At 33.5% G+C, this 19,571-nt stretch overlaps 1 pseudogene; it reads left to right on the top strand.

Annotated features, from left to right (window-relative positions):
* The first annotated feature begins 9,890 nt into the window (after positions 1–9,890).
* On the top strand, positions 9,891–18,446 carry LOC120194765 (annotated as a pseudogene).
* The last annotated feature ends 1,125 nt before the right edge of the window (positions 18,447–19,571 follow it).

Below are 19,571 nucleotides of genomic sequence, written 5' to 3'. Positions count from 1 at the left end.
ATTTTGTTTTAGTTTATGTTAATGTATTTTTTTGACGATAAATTTTTAATGTATTCACACCATTTTTATTTTACAACAATTTACTCTTGCTCATATTTTACAAGTTATTGGGGGATCTTGATGCCTAATAAATCCCGAAACAAAGTGCATCTGATGTGATTTCCACTACTTAGGAGGTAATTACAAATAACATACATTTATATTTCTTACTACATGTTTTTTTTAGTTTTACAAATAATTATATTTTATTATATGAATGGTATGTGAGTCGTCACACTTAGTCATGGCCACCTACCAAAAAGTCTATATGATTTTAGATTATCGATCGATAAGATGACAGACGAGGTAATCAATTTTATAGTTTTAATTGTAAATTAAATATCAATTTTAATTTGGGTTTTTTCTAACATAGTTTAAAAATATTTGTATAGTTCATGTGGACGCCGTACAATGATGGTTCTATTACATTGTGTACTCCGGATGAGATACGCCACAGTTTGCATGTTTGGATGTTGGTGGTCCCGTTGATAATCTATGAGATCGTCGAGGCTGATCCCGTGTTGCGGTAATTTGGTCGTGTCCAAACAATTATGCCACCACCAATAACCTTGGACGATGCCTTACATCGCCTAATGCGACAGGGGAAGATTTTTTTTTTTGAAAATAACAACAGGGGAAGATGAATGTTAATTGAGAGGTGTATCATATGGATTGGGTTATGCAGTGGATGTCAAGGTTTGTTACGCAGCTCATTTCTAAACCCATCTTGGCCTATGTTGTTTCATATGATTACATGTCGTGGTACGAGCAAAATGAGATGTCGCATATACTGATCGAGGAGGAACAAGCATGAGAAATTTATAGGCCTACCCCAAACCGTCCACCCATGCAACGTCCCCCGACGCAACGCGGTGCAAGTCGGAGTAGACGAAAACATGCTCAAGCCTCATCATCGAGAACGACACAGGCACCTACAGAGCATTAGACATCGCTGACAGCACCTACATTGACTCATTCGACATTTCAATATATGGCGACTCCGTTATTTATTCAGAATATGACGCCACTGATGGAAGGTTTTTTCATCGATTCATTTCGTTCCTATATGGCGTTCGTTGTCCATTCTCATTGCCCTCCTGCACCAGCTGAACCATAGTATCCATCACCTCCGTGTGCATCTGTACGACCATTGCAATAGACTTCAAATCCAACAGTGTTGAGCAGACGTTGTCGTAAGGCATGTTCTACACCGGGCTTGGTCCCTTGGGCAATGGTTGTAACACCCCTAACTCATATTCGACCCGAATACAAGTCTGAGATGTCACATTGACTTTTCAAACTTTGATTCTTAAAGAAAAATCCCGGGAATTTAAAACTTTCATTAAAACAAAATACTTTAATTTACATAAAAAAGACCACTTAATACAAAATCGATAAGAGCATTCGTAATTAACCAATTATTACATACCAACACTTTATACACAACAAAATACCTACTTTGTCAATTACTTCTGATCTGATTTCTTAGTAATGTTGCTGTTCGTGCCACTGCTATTCTGAATCTTCTTATTTCTTAGTACCTACGTGTAAATCACTTACACGCTAAGTTATAGACTTAGTGAGGCAATAAATGAATATGCAACAATATCTTCATGAATATGCATTCTTACCATTTCCTTCATGACATTTCAATATGCATGTATCTATTACACAATAACATATATAATCATATCATGCATGTACAAAACTTACCTTCTTGTACCACTTTCACTTTGCTTTGTATTTCAATTGCCCATGTATATTATTGAGAATAGAGGTATGTGAGTGCATTGAGGTTGTGCGCTAATGCTATCACCACAACTCGTATCAATTCCCTCATGGGGCACCGAACCTTAGTTCAGTATTCGTCCCGAAGGACTGTCATATATGTCCCATAGGACCACTACATCCCGAAGGACTACGTCCCAAAGGACTATTATACCCTCGACTCTTGGCATGCCAATTACACATATAGCTCTCATATCGTATACTATGGGCATTATTCTTATATTTTATATGTTCATGTACTCATGTCATTTCTCTTGTGATCATGTAGTTCATGTCATTTCTCTTGTGATCATGTAGCTCATGTCATTTCTCTTGTGATCATGTAGCTCATGTCATTTCTCTTGTGATCATGTAGCTCATGTCATGTTCTCATATCACATGTGTATTTGAATCTATTCATATATATACATCATTTATCCAATCACATGAACATATATATGCCTTATGCATGTATTACAATAATTATCATGTATGCATGTTCACAACTATTGTACTATGAAAATCAATATAGGAATTAGACTTATCACAAGTCTTATTCCATTATACTATACATATAGTATGCACTCACCTTAGGTTTGCTTTGATTCGATTCTAATCCTTTGATCGTTCCGGAATAAGCTTACTTTTAGTATCTACATAATCACTTACACGCTAAGTGACATAATCACACATGTAAATCTTTATACTATTCATTCATTTTATTTTAACCACCAAATTTTGAGACTTTACAATTTAGTCACTAATCTGGTATTGAGGATGTTACAATGGTGGTACTGGCCATATAGATGATGATGATGATGATGTTGATGATGTTGATGGTGATGGTGGTGATGATTGTGGTAGTGGTGGTGATTATCAAAGTGTTGATGATGTCTCCGAATATAGATTTATTCGTAGAAATCCTCGTTAGACTCGTCATCTACCATAGTACAATATGGGTGGAAATAAGCATCATTAGTTGTTTAAATTTGTAACTTTTTTTAGTTATTCGAACTGCATTGTTTTAGTTATTCGAACTGCATTTTTTTAGTTAATCGAACTTCGTTTTCTTTCTTTTTAAAAAAAATAAATAAATAGTATTCCAAGCAAATATTGGAGTCTTGAAATGTTGCGGTGTGCACGGAAGCCTCGGTGCACACATCTCCAAGGTGATTAATGTGTTAGCTTGTAATGAAATTTTATTTTCCATGGAATGATCTCTGATTGCGGAAACAAATTAGGGATTTTCTGTCGGTTATTATAAACATAGTTAATTAGTTGTATAATTTCTAGTAGGCAGTTTACTTTTCCAAGCTTTGGCATATAAGGTGCAACGAATTTGATGAATAAGTAAAAGTAGTTGGATCCAAGTATGGGGTAAGGTGCCTTGATAACAGAACCAACAGTGTGCCTATGAATTTTACGTAGTTTATAGACAAAACGTTTTAGGTTATAAATGGGAAAAATAAATAAATAAATAAATCTAATCGATTAATATGCTAACTAATAGTCTACTTCTAGCCTGTAATCATTTATTTATTCAGAGCGTGTGTCATTGTTAGTTCACATACGTGTCTTTCTTGAAAGCTTCTCTGGAATCAATCTGGTTTATTATTCGAGGAACATTTAGGGATCAAGATTAAAATTTAATTATCTTGAGGATTAATTTCATTTCAACTAAGGTTTGTGAGATGCACACTGTTATGCAAAGCTGATAGGTGGCACAAAAACTTTTATATGTCAATTGTGACATTTGAAAATCAAGCCTGAGGTAGTTTGTTACGTTCTGTCTAAAGGAAAAGAATAAAAAAATTATAATTTTTTTTATAAGGGTTAGAAATGTTGTGTGAATGGTTCTATATGATTTGGAAAGTTGTATAAGTTTAGGGACCAATTCGAAAGTCTTGGGGAAAGTTAGTGATGAAATGGTAATAGTATAATGTTGAAGCACAAGTTTGGAAGTAATACGAGAGTGGTTAATTATGAGAGTGGCGCAAATAGCAAGGGACCATTTTGGAATATTTCGAAATGTTTGTTAGAAATTTTATACGAATACAAGTTTATTTCGTTAGTTAAAATACTAACATGTATTTAAAATTTTATGTTGGGTAAATTAATTTTCGGGTAGATAATGATCGATATCGATATCAAAGCGAATTGAAGGCGAAGAATCAAATATTAGAGTAAAGATATCAATTAAAAATGTTCGATAGTGAAACAAAGGTGAGTGCAATTTATTCATTTAATTATTATGATCGAGGAAGACTTGCGATAAGTCAATCTCATATTATTTTTCTTAAAATATGATTTTATTTTATTTATGGAATATTTCCATAATGTCGTATAAATGATTTGTGATTATTTTGGGTATGAAACTACCCAATATATTTTTAAATTATACTTTCTGAAAAGATATTCAAATGAATTTTTTAAAGTGATTTTAAAGAATGTTTTGGATATTTTTATGAATCAAATATTTCCTTAATGATTTCAGAAATGTTATTTAAATTATTTTGGGGTATGAATTGTCCAAGTTATGATTTTATGATGGTGAATGGAAAATGATTTTGATTTGGAAATAATTATGATTTGAAATGTATGATTAATAAATGAATATAATATGATACAGAAGCTCATTGTATGTTGCATTGAGAGTCGTATGTACAATTGACATACTATGAAGTTGGGTAAAGTTAAAGTAAAGTAATGTTGTGGTACATTCGTGTACTTTATGAAAGGCATCGTTGGTGCAAATAATAAGATAACACTTGGAGTGCATTTTATAATGATTATGATGATTGACACCGTAAAGTTCCTATTACACACATTATGTTTGACTAACGTGCATTGCATTCTCTTACATATACATTAAATTATTAAAGTAAATATGAAAAATGAATGTGAAAGAGCATGAAATGATTTTCATATTTGATATTGATTATAATGGTTTTTATAGAATCATGAGATGATGATTTTTAGGTTTCCGAAGAGGATAATGGCTTGAAATGTTCGGCTTAAAAGTTCAATGATTTTATTTAAATTTCATTTTTAATGTTTTGAAGTACTTATGATATTTTACGTTTGAATCTCACTGTAGTTGTGCTACTGCCTCACTAAGTTTTACTTTGCATGTGATAATTTTCATGCGTAGGTATTGGTAGAGATAATGACTTGAAGTGAGGAACATTTCAAGCATCTATCTCTTGTGAAAATCATACCGACTGCAGTATCAATAAGACATCTTTACTTATTAGTGTCATGTATATTATAAATGTTTTGATTATTCTTATAGAATTGTTTTAAAAGTTAATTGGTTGATTTTAAATTAGGAAATATTTTGGCAATTTTATATATGTTGAGAAACAAAATTGAACTGCCTAATTACTATCTAAAACCGGATTAAAACTTGACGATAAAATATTATTTTATGTTTTTTACGTGAGTGATTAATTGTGTTTTAAACGATAATGTGATTTTTAAATGAAACAAAATTTTATGGGTTTTTAAGTTTAATGTTATAAAAGTCAATGTGACATCTTTAACTTGTATTTAAGTACGTACACAGGTTAAGGGTGTTACAGATTTGTTACAAATCGATAACGTTAATGACCAATTTGTTACTTTTAAAATTTCAGTAGGAAAAACAAAAACTTACTTAAACATTAATAATCATTTGTGTAGTTTACCCTTTTTTTAAGTATTACGTGATAATTATATATTCCTTTGTATAATATTTTCTATGCAAAAGGGTACATGAGGCCCCCATATTTGTCCAAAAAAACCAATGTGGCCCTCGATTTTTTTTGCACTCAATGTGACCATCAAACTTATAAAAACAACCCAATGTGGCCCTTTGACTAACGATTTCCATCGTTGATCGTTATGATGTTGACGTGACATTTCACGATGCTAATGTGTCAATCTACAGTATTGATGTGACATTCCACAGTAATTGGTGACGTGAATGATAATGTGGCAGATGGGTTAATTTTTTTTTCAAGATTGAGGGTCAAATTGATTTTTTTTCAAAAGTTTAAGTATTTATTTGATTTTAAAAAAAATAAAAATATTTTAAATTTTAAATATAAAATATAAAATATTTAAAACCTTAAATATAATAATACCAAAAATAAAAATTAAATTACTAAAAAATTAAAAATATATATATATTATTACTTTTTTGCCTCGAATTTAACTTAACTTTTATTTATATAAATCTAAATTTGTTCTTCCTGCACAAATTTTATTTTATGTATTTACATCTAATTATCTTAAATTCTAAATTTCTTTTTAAATTCCATTTCACTAATTTTTTTAATAAAAATGAATTAAATAAATGTAACACCCTAAACTAGTACAACACATAGTCGATTGATTAGAATGCCACACGGAACTACCAGAGTGGCTAACCCAATTTTTTCTTATTTCTTAATCAAAACAATCATTTTAAAACCATTTTAATAAGGAAATCCATCCATAAAATATAATTGAAATTTTACATCGGGAGCTCCCAAAATAAATATATACATCAAAATATACATACCAACTTTTCAAATAAAGTTACGACTTGACTATACAATAGAGTCTATAAATATACATGCCCTTCAAGAAATAACTCGAGACGTACTCTGCTCTGCACTCGGTCTGGATCTCGGTTACTCAAATGCTCCTCGAATGCTCCACATACTAGTCTGCGTAAGAAAATAAATTCCAAACGTTGAACTAACTAGCCCAATGTCACACTAACAACTAAATCATACTAAAATTGAATCAATAAATGCTAAAGCTATCAAGTCTAATGCATCAGTGAGTATAATTGTATACTCACTCTCTACATATGATAGACATTATGGTGGGCTAAGGGTTCTGTATCTCAAAGCTCATACACCCCTCTAGTCTACCGAGGATGAGGCCCGAAACTCTACATCGGACACAACACCCTCGACTAACTCACCCCTCATGAGGATTGGGCCTCGACCCTAGTTAGTCAGTTTAAAGTGCCTCATACACTACCTAAGGATATCCAGACTGATTCTATTTCTCGATACTATTATAATATGCTAAAATGACTAAGGTATCCTGATCGTTTCACGAGCATTCAACAAAGCTAGTTTTATCTCACCCTAATTGATTTCGTTTCTAATGTAATTAGACATTTTTCTTGTTCTCACTTGTAGTCTTATTTGGAAGTAATTATAAAGTTTTTGGGAAACCTCGTCTCTTTTTAAAGTCCATGGAATTTCATGCCAAAAAATATACCTTGGTATCGATACCAAAGCCTCCCAATATCAATACAGTTCTTCGAGTATCGATACTCATCCCAGGCTATCGATACTCTACTACTATATTTTATTAAGGGGAAAAATGAGTAGCATCGATACTCGACCTTTGGTATTGATACTCCCTAGAGTACCGATACCAAAATTAAACACTGGAAAATGGGTTACGATACCAAACCCTTGGGTCTTGAAACCGGAACCTTAGTATCGATACTCCTTTAAAAGGTATTGATATTGCCCTTTAAAAACTCTTCGTTTTATGCCTTTAATAAGAACAATATCGATATTATTCTTACAGTGTCGATACTCACCCTTAAAAATGTCCTACTTGGGTATGCATTTGCCCCTCAATCTCCTCTAATTTGTTATCTTGAGGTTCCCATTTAGTATTTAAGTTTTATGTGATAAAAATGGATTATAAATAAGGCTTTGAAACATGCTAAAACACCATTACATAGAATCTACCTTGGAAATTTACTTAACATGCTTCAATCTCAACTCTCAAGCTAGAATGCATTTCTAGTGACCCACAAATGGTATGAAGAAGTCGTAAATGTGTTACCTTGCTTCCTTTGCTGCTAGAACCTCTCCCAAATCAACTAGGAGTCACATTCTCTTTCCCCCTTTCCTTAGAACTTTCTCCCACCTTTCTCACTAAACAAAGGTAAGAAAAATAATTACTAACTTATCTAAGGCTTGAATTAAAGTTAAAAAAACTCTACATGACTTAAATTCACTAGAAACAAGCTTGAATCCTTTGATTTCTTTAAACCTCCCTAAAACCCATTTTTGAAACTATACCCAAAACTTGAGATATAGGGCTTAAAATGAAGCTTGGAGGATGAGGATTAACATTCTTACATTGGTTGATCATACTTAAACTTGAAGTCCTTAAAGCTTTGATCTTTGGATATGAAGAAGAAGTGATGAAGGATGAAGAGGAAATAAGAGTATTTGGTAAGTTTAGGGTGGGAGTGGTTCACGTGAAAATCACTTAAATAATGGATTTTCATCCATTTTAGCCATAAATAGGTAAATTGCACTTTTGGTCCTTCTTCCTTTTCGGATTTTCATCCATTTTAGCCATAAATAGGTAAATTGCACTTTTGGTCCTTCTTCCTTTTCTCTCAAGTTAAAATCACCACCCAAATCTCAAACTCTTGGCCCAACCTAAGCTCAATCCAACTTAATTTAGTCCAAACTGTTTTTAAGAGGTCTATTGGGCTCAACTTAGGGGTCTCGGTTGACCCAAACTAATGACCTGAGATTCAGGATGTTATAATAAATATTATAAATTCTTATAAAAATGATTTAAAAATTATGAAATTTAAAGTTATTTACAAACTATCATGAAACTATATAATTAAAAAAATAAACAATATTTATCCGATTAAGAGAAACGTTTTTAGTGAATATAACATGATATAAGGAAGTAAACTTCACCTAAACTTGGTATTATGAAAAAGTGAGAATATCGACTTATGTCTCCAATTTCTATTAGATGGAACTCTATAAAATCAAAGTAGATATGAACTTCACGTGTTCGAGTTTTTTTTGTCACTCTAATATTTACTTTAAAAAAAAAGAAATAACAAATACGTCTCAACAAAATAAATATAAAATAAAATTCACATTAGAATTTAGAAACAATTCTTATATGAACTTTTGAATTTATTTAGTAATTTAATTTTTATTTTTGATATTATTATATTTAAGTTTTTGAATATTTTTATGTTTTGAATTTAAAATATTTTATTTTTTAAAACAAAATCAAATAAGCCTTTGAACTTTTGAAAAAAATCAATTTGACCCTCTAACTTGAAAAAAAATCAATTTATCCAATTTGTCACATCGTCAGTCACATCATTAGTCATCGTGGATTATCACGTCAGTATTATAGATCTCCACATCAGCATCGTGAAGTGTTACATCAGCATCGTGAAGTGTTATATCAGCATCATAACGATCAACGACGAAAATCGTTAGTCAAAGAGTCTCATTAGGTCCTTTTTATAAGTTCGATGTCACATTGAGTGTAAAAAAATGTTCGAAGGCCACATTGATTTTTTTAGAGAAGTGCAAAAACCTCATGTACCCTTTTGCCTATTTCTACTTGTATAATAAATGTGATGAAATCTATTAATTATTAAATTTATTTAATACGTTATTCCTGATAAGTAACCTTGTTAACGATATAAACCAAATGCGCTAAACCATCGCTTTTGCAGTGTCCAAAAGCAACAACACTGAGACTTGTGCAGGTAAACAAGAAGAAAAAGAAAGGGCTTAGTTTAGTGGCATTCACGTGTTCTTCGGTTTGCTAAGCTTCATCAGATGCAGCTCGGTTGGCATTAAAAGAAATCTGGCTAAAGATTTTGGGAATTGATGATTGCTGCTTCAAAATATTTCTTTATAACTTTCATAAGGAAAGCAATAATTTAATGAATTTAATTTTCACTGCATTTTCTAAATTTATTTATCACTATTGAATGGTGGCTAATAAGTTCAATGACTTATAGTTTTGTATAGTGAAAGAAGACGATCAACATCGGAGAAACTAAACAATCCCAGTAATGGAATATAAGCAATCCCCAAAAGATTATGAGCACGTGGCATGTTACAATTTGACGTCTCAAGTCCTGGTTGAGATTCATTCTGTTCCAATCTATGGTTCTTCCTACATCCCCACTCGGTATCTCACCCTTACCCGAACTAAGAGCCTCTAAAAGCTTCTTTTACTACTTCAAAAACATTGATGGATCTTTATAACATGGTTTGTCATGGGCTATTTTTGTCTACAACCGAACTGTCAGAACAAACATTTGAGGTCGTATCCCACCGTGGATTAACTAATATTCCAAGTTTTGGCCCTCATCAATCCTCTACAAATCATATCCCACCGTAGGATTAACTAATAATCCAAGTTTGGCCGTCATCAATCCTTTACAAATCGTTTTAAAACTGTAGTCCTTCTATGGCTGAGATTCTAGGGTCTGTTGGTGCTGGGTTTTATCATCACTCTGCTCACTTCCATTCTCTCTTTCGTTTCTGTATAATTTCAAGTTTTGTTTTTTTTCCTGTTAAGAATTATTTTGGATGTGCAGGGTTGTTGAGAGGGATCAGAGTTATTGAATGTATCAGCTAGCTGTAGATCTCAGTGAAGCAAAAAATCTCCATAGAAGCAAAACTTCAACTATAAACTTTCTATTTCGTGTTCTGTCAATTTATCCATGGAAGTGTCTTTGCAATTGCAGAGACCATTGAGATACCAATCTCTGCTTAACCACAGGACTGATTGTTTCCAGATCAACTCCTTGCCTTTTGCGAGAACTGTACTGGTAAAATTTCTATCTATTTCTTCTTCTTTTGCTTGTTGTGTTTGATTCTGAGTACAAGGGTTGGGTTTGTAGGTGTATCTGTTCGTTGGTTTCTTTCCTTAATTCAAATGATAAGTTGATAAGTGGTACTAATTAATAATTATTCGTCTTTGGTGGTTTTGTTCACTAGGTCGGGTTATTACATTTCTATTTTGTTTCATATACAAAATGATTGTTCTCCCATTGTGTTCAGCTGAGCATTTTATTTCCAGTTTATTATTATTATCCGTAGAAATCTCGTTTCTTTTTCATAGTACGCCTGGTTCTGTAGTGTTATGTCTGTTGTTGGCATTTATCGGAGAGTATAATTTCAAGTGGAACTGTATTGGGGTCTTTTTTTACGTCGTATGCTTGTTTTTGTAATGATTGATTTCAGTTCACTCCTTGGCGAAGGGAGTGCCTAGCTGGAAGGGTTCCACATAAAGTTACTGTTAATGCAGCAGGTTAGTTGTTGCCAAGTGATGTGCTGTGGGTTCAAGTTGACATTTTCTGACAATCAATCTTTGATTTATTTTTATTGAAAATTTTGGGACTTTCTACAGATTTTTCAAAGAGGAGACAAAGAAAATTGTCTTCCGGTTCATCTCCAAAGGGCTTCACCCCGAAAACACAAGCAGGAACAAGTGACAAGAAGAGGGATCAAAAGAATAATGACGAGGAGGAGGATTCAAGCATTCCGACATCGAGAGTGTCTGAAAAGCCCAACAAGACAGAAATTGAATCAAAAGTTGACGAAGAATTGACCATTGGATATGTAACATCAACTGGAAAAGAGCTAGCTGTTGCCGAAAGCAATTTGAATGCAGAAAGTGGAAGAGTAAGTAAGTTTGTTGAAGGTGTTGCGGGGTTACAGAAGAAAGAAGTAATTTTGGAAAATGATACTGTGAGTACATCAAGAGATATAACTTCTGAAGGAACGCAATTGTATGGCACAATAACTGATGACACTTTCATTGAAGGAAAGCATTTTGATGGTACAATAATTGATGACACTGCTGCTGAAGGGAAGCATTTGGATGGTGCAATAGCTGATGATACTGTTACTGGAGGAGTCTATTTGGATGGTAAAAAAACTGATGACAATGATATTCTAAAGGATGAAAGTGTTGAGCCTGATGAAAAAACAGTTGAAGATCTTTCGGCAAAAATGAAGTTGGAGATGGAAGAAAACTTGCGTAAACAGGAAATTGAGGGGCTTGCAGATGAAAACTTCTTGAAGGGGAACAAAATTTTTGTTTATCCACAGATTGTAAGGCCTGATGAAGAAATAGAAGTGTTCTTTAATAGGAGTTTATCCCTTTAAATGATGAGCCAAATATTCTAATCATGGGAGCCTTCAATAGCTGGCGATGGAGATCCTTCACTATAAGGTTGAATAAGACTTATCTCAAACCGGATTGGTGGTCTTGCCAGATTCATGTTCCGAAGGAAGCTTACAAGATGGATTTTGTATTCTTTAATGGGCAGAATTTATACGACAATAATGATAAAAAAGATTTCTGCATTACCGTGGAGGGTGGAATGGATGAGTTTGCATTTGAAGATTTCTTGCTTGAGGAGAAGAGAAGGGGACTAGAGAAACTTGCAAAGAGCAAGAAGAAAAGAGAAAACAGGAAGAAGAGCAAAGAAGAATAGAAGTAGAGAAGGCAGCAAACGAAGAAGACAGAGCACAAGCAAAGGCGGCGGTTCAAAAGAGGCGAGAAATATTGGAACGATTGATGAAAAATGCTGTAAGATATGTTGATAACATTTGGTTCATAGAGCCTAATGATTTCAAAGGGGCAGACAAGGTCAAGTTATATTATAACAAAACTTCAGGTGCTCTTGCTCATGCCAATGAACTTTGGATTCATGGAGGGCATAATAATTGGAGTGATGGATTAACAATTGTTGAAAAGCTTTTCAGATCAGAGAGAGAGGGAGGTGATTGGTGGTACGCAGAAGGTATGTTTGACAATTTATCTTCTGTTTAAATTTTAGTTAGTACTTGCGTATGATATTAAAGGTGATCTCCTTTAAGTCTAAAATTTAGAATCAATCTCGACATTTGGTATTTCTTTTATCTGGACACTTTTCCAGTATTTATAAAAAAAAATGCTATGGAACGTTGCTTGATGTAGAAGATATTGGATATCTATGCTTTCGGGGACAAAGTTATTGTTATGGCTATGAACATGCTTGCTTGATTGCTTTTTTTTTTTTTTTTTTTTGGGGGGGGGGGGTTTGTTTGCAGTAAATCACGTAATGCTTGCTGCTTCTATTTTGGATTTCTTTTATGTCTTGATTTGATTGGCTAGAGAACCATTTAATTCCTTCTAAAATGTAGTTGTTTATCAGTCACTGATTGGTCTTGCTGCATTGTTGATTGGGATCATACATTGTAATTAGAGGGACATTCCTGGGCTGTTTATCGTGTGATTGAGATTGAATTTTTCTGCAGTTGTTATTCCTGATCGAGCCCTCGTGTTAGATTGGGTATTTGCTAATGGACCACCAAAGGTTGCCACTATATATGATAACAACAATCGTCAAGATTTCCATGCTATTGTCCCCAAAAACATTCCTGAGGAGCTGTTCTGGGTCGAGGAAGAACACCAAATTTTTAGGAAGCTTCAAGCAGAGAGGAAACTAAGAGAGGAGGCCATATGTGCAAAGGTTAGTTTCCATAAAATGATATTCTGAATAATAATAGTCAATTTCAGCAGTATAGAATGCAGTTAATACTCAAATATTACTCTATTAAAGGTTTAATTTTCATGGCAAGATGCAGAAAGGTTAGGGTAGTCAAATTTAAAAACATTGTAGTGAAAGATCAAGGTTTTTGTTCATCAACTATGATGGCAGAGGCAGATCTTATTGGATGAGTTATTTGCTGCTGGCTTCTTTTTGACGTTATTTTGTTTGCCTTGTGACAAAAATGTATATAAAGATCAAGGTTTTTGTTCATTGACTATGATGGAAGAGACAGAGATATGATTGCTTGGATTCTTTATTGCTGGCTTCTTTTTTCCGCATTTTTTTCTCTTTTGACAACAATTTTGTATTTTGGACCATTGTCAGAATGCAAAGGTTGCTACTGGAAATGCATTTCCAGCATATTAATTGACTGATATGCATTTATTTAATTCATTGATCTCGGTTGTATTTACTGATTTATTTTTGTTTTCTTCTCGTCTTAGGCCGAAAAAACAGCACGTTTGAAAGCTGAAATGAAGGAAAGAACATTGAAGAGATTTCTGCTTTCTCAAAAACATATAGTTTATACCGAGCCTCTTGATGTTCATGCAGGAAGCACCATTATAGTTTTCTACAATCCTGCAAATACTGTACTTAATGGAAGACAAGAAGTATGGTTCAGATGTTCGTTTAATCGTTGGACTCACCGTATGGGTCCATTACCACCTAAGAGAATGTTGCCTGCAGAAAATAGTTCTCATTTAAAAGCAATTGGTAAGTGTAGTCAACTCTCTTGGGATTTTGAATGCAGATCTGCTTTCAATTCCAGTTATAGCTTTCTCTATTTAACATGGAGAATGAAGCCTGTCTCTGCGTGTCTTTGCAGTCAAGGTTCCATTGGATGCATATATGATGGACTTTGTATTCTCTGAGAGGGAAGATGGTGGATCTTTTGACAACAAAGAGGGTATGGATTACCATATACCTGTTTTGGGAGGAATTGTGAAAGAGCCACCTATGCACATTGTGCATATTGCTGTTGAGATGGCCCCCATTGCAAAGGTAACTTTTGGACACTGAGGGAGTGGACACTTTATGAAAAAATTTCATTGCCCTGATTTGTCAAGGTTTTTCTAGATTTTTTTGGCTTGTGAATCCATCCAAATTCTCTCATAATGAAGAGAATATTCTTTAAAGACAACATGCACTGTTGAAAAAGTATTCCAGAAGTGAGCCTGTTAAGTGTTAAGGGAGAGGATGCTGCACCTCTTACAGAAATAGGACAATGCATTTATCTGGGCTTTTGACCTGATAAAAGCCATATAACTGATTTTAATAGAGCGTTTCATATGTGAATTTTGTAGAGTATTAATCTCCATTTGTGGTCATATCTGTAGTAAAAATCTCAGTTACTTCCCTCAATAACATTGCAGGTTGGAGGCCTTGGTGATGTTGTTACTAGTCTCTCTCGTGCTGTTCAAGATTTAAACCACAACGTGAACATCATTCTTCCAAAGTATGACTGCTTGAAACTTAGCCATGTAAGCTTCATTGCTGTTTCTTTAACAAGGTTTTTTTTTTCTTTCTTTCTTGATTGTTTTCATTGGAGGTGCTGCCTGGATTTCCTTAAATTATGGATTTCTGGTTTTAATTGTTGCTTACTTGGCATGTGGCTTGTTCGCTTGCACGTTGCGTTAGCAATTGTCCATTAGCTGTCTGAGGTGCACTTTTCCTTTAATAAGATATTGGTGCAAAATTGTAGCATGCATCGCTCTTTTTGTATTTTTAAAAAAAATGAGTGGACGCTATTTAAAAATGTTTTGTATCATTTAATCTGCTTCTCATTGTTATTCGTATCTTAATAATTAGAAAAGGGAAAAAAAGAAAAAAAGCATTCATTCTTTTCATTTTTTTTTATCGAAGTCGTCTTTTAGTAATTTCAGATCTGTCAAATGGATATTTTATGATACAGGTGAAGGACTTACATTACCAAAGAAGTTATTCTTGGGGTGGCACTGAAGTTAAAGTTTGGTTTGGTAAAGTGGAAGGCCTTTCAGTCTATTTTCTGGAGCCACAAAATGGGTAATTTTAATATCCCTATGCACCTTTAAGAATTAAATGGTTCATTTTAATAAGCAAACTACAGCCATATGAATGCTTTGGTGTATTATTGCCTGCAGAATTGTCTGGAAAGGTTGTGTTTATGGTTGCAATAATGATGCAGAGAGGTTTGGCTTCTTTTGTCATTCTGCTCTCGAATTTCTACATCAAGGTGGACTTCAGCCTGTAAGTTTAGATTTAACTTATATTTATGCTTAAATTTTTTGTTTTGGTACATTGGATAATTTGGGGATGGGGTGTTGATGCTTGGGTTTGAAAGCTCTAATGCTTCACAAGTTTCTTGCCACTGGGCCAACATTTTTATTGCATTTTGCTTAACTAGTTAAATGCCCATTCATGGCAGTATATCATGCAAACCTCCTACATGCATGCCAGTATTTTTTTTTAGCTATTATCAATGCCCATCTTGTTTTCCTGTTCATCTCTATAGGCCCAACAATTCATTCATAGAAGAATGTTATGGGTACACCATTCTCTTAAAAGACTGTCTTTCTTGAATGTGTGGACTAAAAAGTAATTCCAAGGATTAACCATTTTAGTGTGATTTACCTTTGGCAGGATATCATCCATTGTCACGACTGGTCTAGTGCCCCCGTTGCGTGGCTATTTAAAGACCAATACATGCATTATGGTCTTAGCAAAACTCGAGTTGTCTTCACCATACATAACCTTGAATTTGGAGCACACTTTATTGGGAAAGCTATGCAGTATGCAGACAAGGCTACAACTGTATGTACCTAAATTTCCTTGTGTCTAATTTAGTTTATTTAATGTAGTAGCTCTATACATGTATAGATATATTCTTATAAATAGTGTATTTATGATCAATTACACATGGGTTTTTGACTATATTTTGGTTCTTTTGGTTGTCTTGTTTCTCTTTATTTAATTTAAATGTTTTGAAGGTATATAGTTTGGTCAATTTAGGACCATGTCCTTGGTTGCACTTCCATACCGATATGCATTAGCTTTCTCCATTTTCTTTTGAAGAGATATAACTAATTGCTAGGTGGTTCATGAATTTAATCTTTTTTTCAAAGAAAAGTTCTGTCGTCTTTACTTTTCTATCTGAATTTGAATTGTTTTTGTAAAGATGATTGAGTTTGATTCACTAGATTTGGAATATATTGATCTAGCGATGCATCTGTAATAACCTTTTTTCCGATGCTTCCAATCCATTCAGATTATAATTTTCTATACTACATTGTATCAATTCATGCTTGGTATCTCAGACAAGATATTTGATGGTCTTTTACCTTCCATGTTTCTATGATGGTGTCTTAGAGTTTATTCACATTATGCAGGTATCACACACCTACGCAAAGGAGGTTGCAGGAAATCCTGCAGTTGCTCCTAATCTTCACAAGTTCCATGGAATATTAAATGGAATTGACTTAGATATTTGGGATCCGTACAACGATAAGTTCCTTCCTGTAAGTAAATATACCATTATTTGATAAATAAATCTCCTATGAGCTTTTGTCCTATTTTTGCAATTATTATTGTTCTTAATGTGAGATGCTGGTTGTTCCAGATACCTTACACTTCAGAAAATGTTGTTGAAGGCAAACGAGCTGCCAAGGAAGCTTTGCAGCAAAGGCTTGGTTTGAAGAAATCTGATCTTCCCGTGGTTGGAATTATTTCTCGCTTAACTCACCAGAAAGGAATCCATCTTATCAAGCATGCCATTTTGCGCACCTTAGAACGCAACGGACAGGTTCCCTCCTGCCCTCCTTTTACCATCTCCTGCATGATCTCATGTATGATTACACACTATTTAGTCTTTATCAGCCTGAGTTTCATGGTAGTGACATTGATGTGATACTCCATAGGACATTCCTTGGCCATCCTTTTTCTTGCATTCTTGAAATGAATGTGCTTGCATAATGCAGTTCAGAGATCATTGTCTGATGTATTCTGATAACAAGGAAGTTTAGTGCCTCTCGTGGGCCTCCTTGACTGTATACTTGTACTTAATGCATCTTAGTAAGTGCTTGATGGAATTTTTGGTGGCAGGTTGTACTACTTGGCTCAGCTCCCGATCCTCGCATCCAAAACGATTTCGTGAATTTGGCCAATCAGCTGCATTCAAGTCATTGGGATCGAGCTCGCCTTGTTTTGACCTATGATGAACCTCTCTCTCACTTGGTTTGCACTATCAAAGTCTACTTCATTTATTATTATTCTTTGAAGGAGAATACCTATATTTTGCTTTGCAATATGACCTCAGCAGTTTAAACCTGTTCTTTAATTTTTATTTTCTTGTTTGACTATTTTTAACAGATATATGCTGGTGCTGATTTCGTTCTGGTTCCCTCTATTTTTGAGCCTTGTGGACTGACACAACTGACAGCAATGAGATATGGTTCCATACCCGTTGTTCGTAAAACAGGAGGTGCGTACTATCTTACATCCATAATTCTGATACCTCTGAATGATAATCTTCTACGTTTTGATTATGGAGGCTGTTGGATGAACTATTACGGTGGGCATTGCAGCTTGTAGCCAATATGAATTACAGACATAAAGATTTCCTTTATGTTCTACAATTTCATTTAGTTTTTCTTTTCTCTTGGATGGAAAATGGAGATGTTATATTATATGAGTCTTGTTTAGCCTCTGTTCTTGGAAATTAGACCATGTCGGAGAGTATTGACCTTGTGTTTCCTTTACTTCTGTTTCAAGGACTGTATGATACTGTATTTGATGTTGACCACGATAAAGCTAGAGCTGAAGCACAAGGTCTTGAGCCCAATGGATTCAATTTCGACGGAGCTGATAGTGGTGGAGTCGATTATGCCCTCAATAGGTGAGGTTATCAGCACCGTTGGAAATGCACTTGTTCATCCATTCCTTCGCTGTCATTTAGTTTCCGGAGTTCCCATAATTCACATGGAGACATAACTTTTGCTGCAGCTGTTTTCTCATTTCCTCCTGTTCATACTCATGATTGATTCGAGTTGTTCATTTTATCACTGAATCATATAGGGCAATCTCTGCTTGGTACGATGGTCGGGACTGGTTTTACTCATTGTGCAAGAGAGTGATGGAGCAGGACTGGTCATGGAATCGGCCTGCGCTTGATTATATGGAGCTGTACCATGCGGCAAAGAAGTACTAAAGCAAAGATGCAAATGATTAGTATCTCCAATAGCGTGTGCATTGTTTAGTGATCCTATCTTTCACTTCCATAGTTTATCTTTCACTTCCATAGTTTATCTTTCACTTCCATAGTTTTAGTCCTTCAAATACCGTTGCATCCATTTTTGTGTATCATAAGCAATAGGTTTTTTTTTTGTATATAAGAACTAATTTTATTTAAAATAAAAAATATCCCAAATTACAGTAAAGATTTCATTTAAAACTAGTAACATAAAATCATATAAATATCATATCATATCAGGTAATATTAAATTTAACTAAGAAATTCGAATAAAGATAGATATAAACAAATCTGATTGTATCGACAAATAAACCATAAAAAGAGATCAAATTATTGAAAGGTTATTAACAAATTATAAATTAGACTCGAGCGACGTGAAAAGTTATTTACGAACGTAAATTTGGCATTTAAATCTAGTTTGAGGGTAAAAAGCAAGAAAGAACATAAAATATTATATAAGTATTATTTTAATAGGTTATAACGATGTCAAATCAACTTTTAAGAAAAAGATAAATAAAAAACGGTTAAAGAATAAAAAAAAATGCTAAAAAAACATAAGAAAACATACCATAAAAGTCGATGAAAACATATCATAAAAGTCGATGAAAACGTGCAACAAATGTATACTTATTGAAAATAAAAAAAATAAAAGAAAATAAATATACAATATAAAAAATAGAAAATAAAGAATATAGGTGATCGATAATTAACATTAAAATTGGTGTTATCGCCGATAAGTAAAGATGAAAAAAAAGAATTGAGTAGTTGGTGTTACTGTCGATCAACAAAGACGAAAAAAAAATTGAATAACACACCAACGAGAAAATAAACTAGGTTTAACAACAAATTCCTTTTTACGGTTGTTAATTATGTTCTATGAAATGATAAAATAACGGAAAATAGTAGAAAAAACACAAATATGATTGAATAACTAATGGCTATTAATATGTAATTTTATGGTGATGATTAACAACAAAGTGGTTAAACACTATTTAACAAATTGTATTTTTATATAAAAATATTATAGATTATATAAAAATTGTATTTTTTTATATAGATATATTATAGATTATAGATAAATAATTATCGCATTACAATTAAGATATTTATTTTTAAATATTTTAATAAATGATGTAACACTGACAATCT

The sequence above is a fragment of the Hibiscus syriacus genome, unplaced genomic scaffold, assembly GCF_006381635.1.
Source record: "Hibiscus syriacus cultivar Baekdansim isolate YM2019G1 unplaced genomic scaffold, ASM638163v2 tig00117000_pilon, whole genome shotgun sequence".
NCBI lineage: Eukaryota > Viridiplantae > Streptophyta > Magnoliopsida > Malvales > Malvaceae > Hibiscus > Hibiscus syriacus.
The sequence above is the reverse complement of the archived record's forward strand: the minus strand, read 5'-3'. Positions and strand labels throughout refer to the sequence as shown.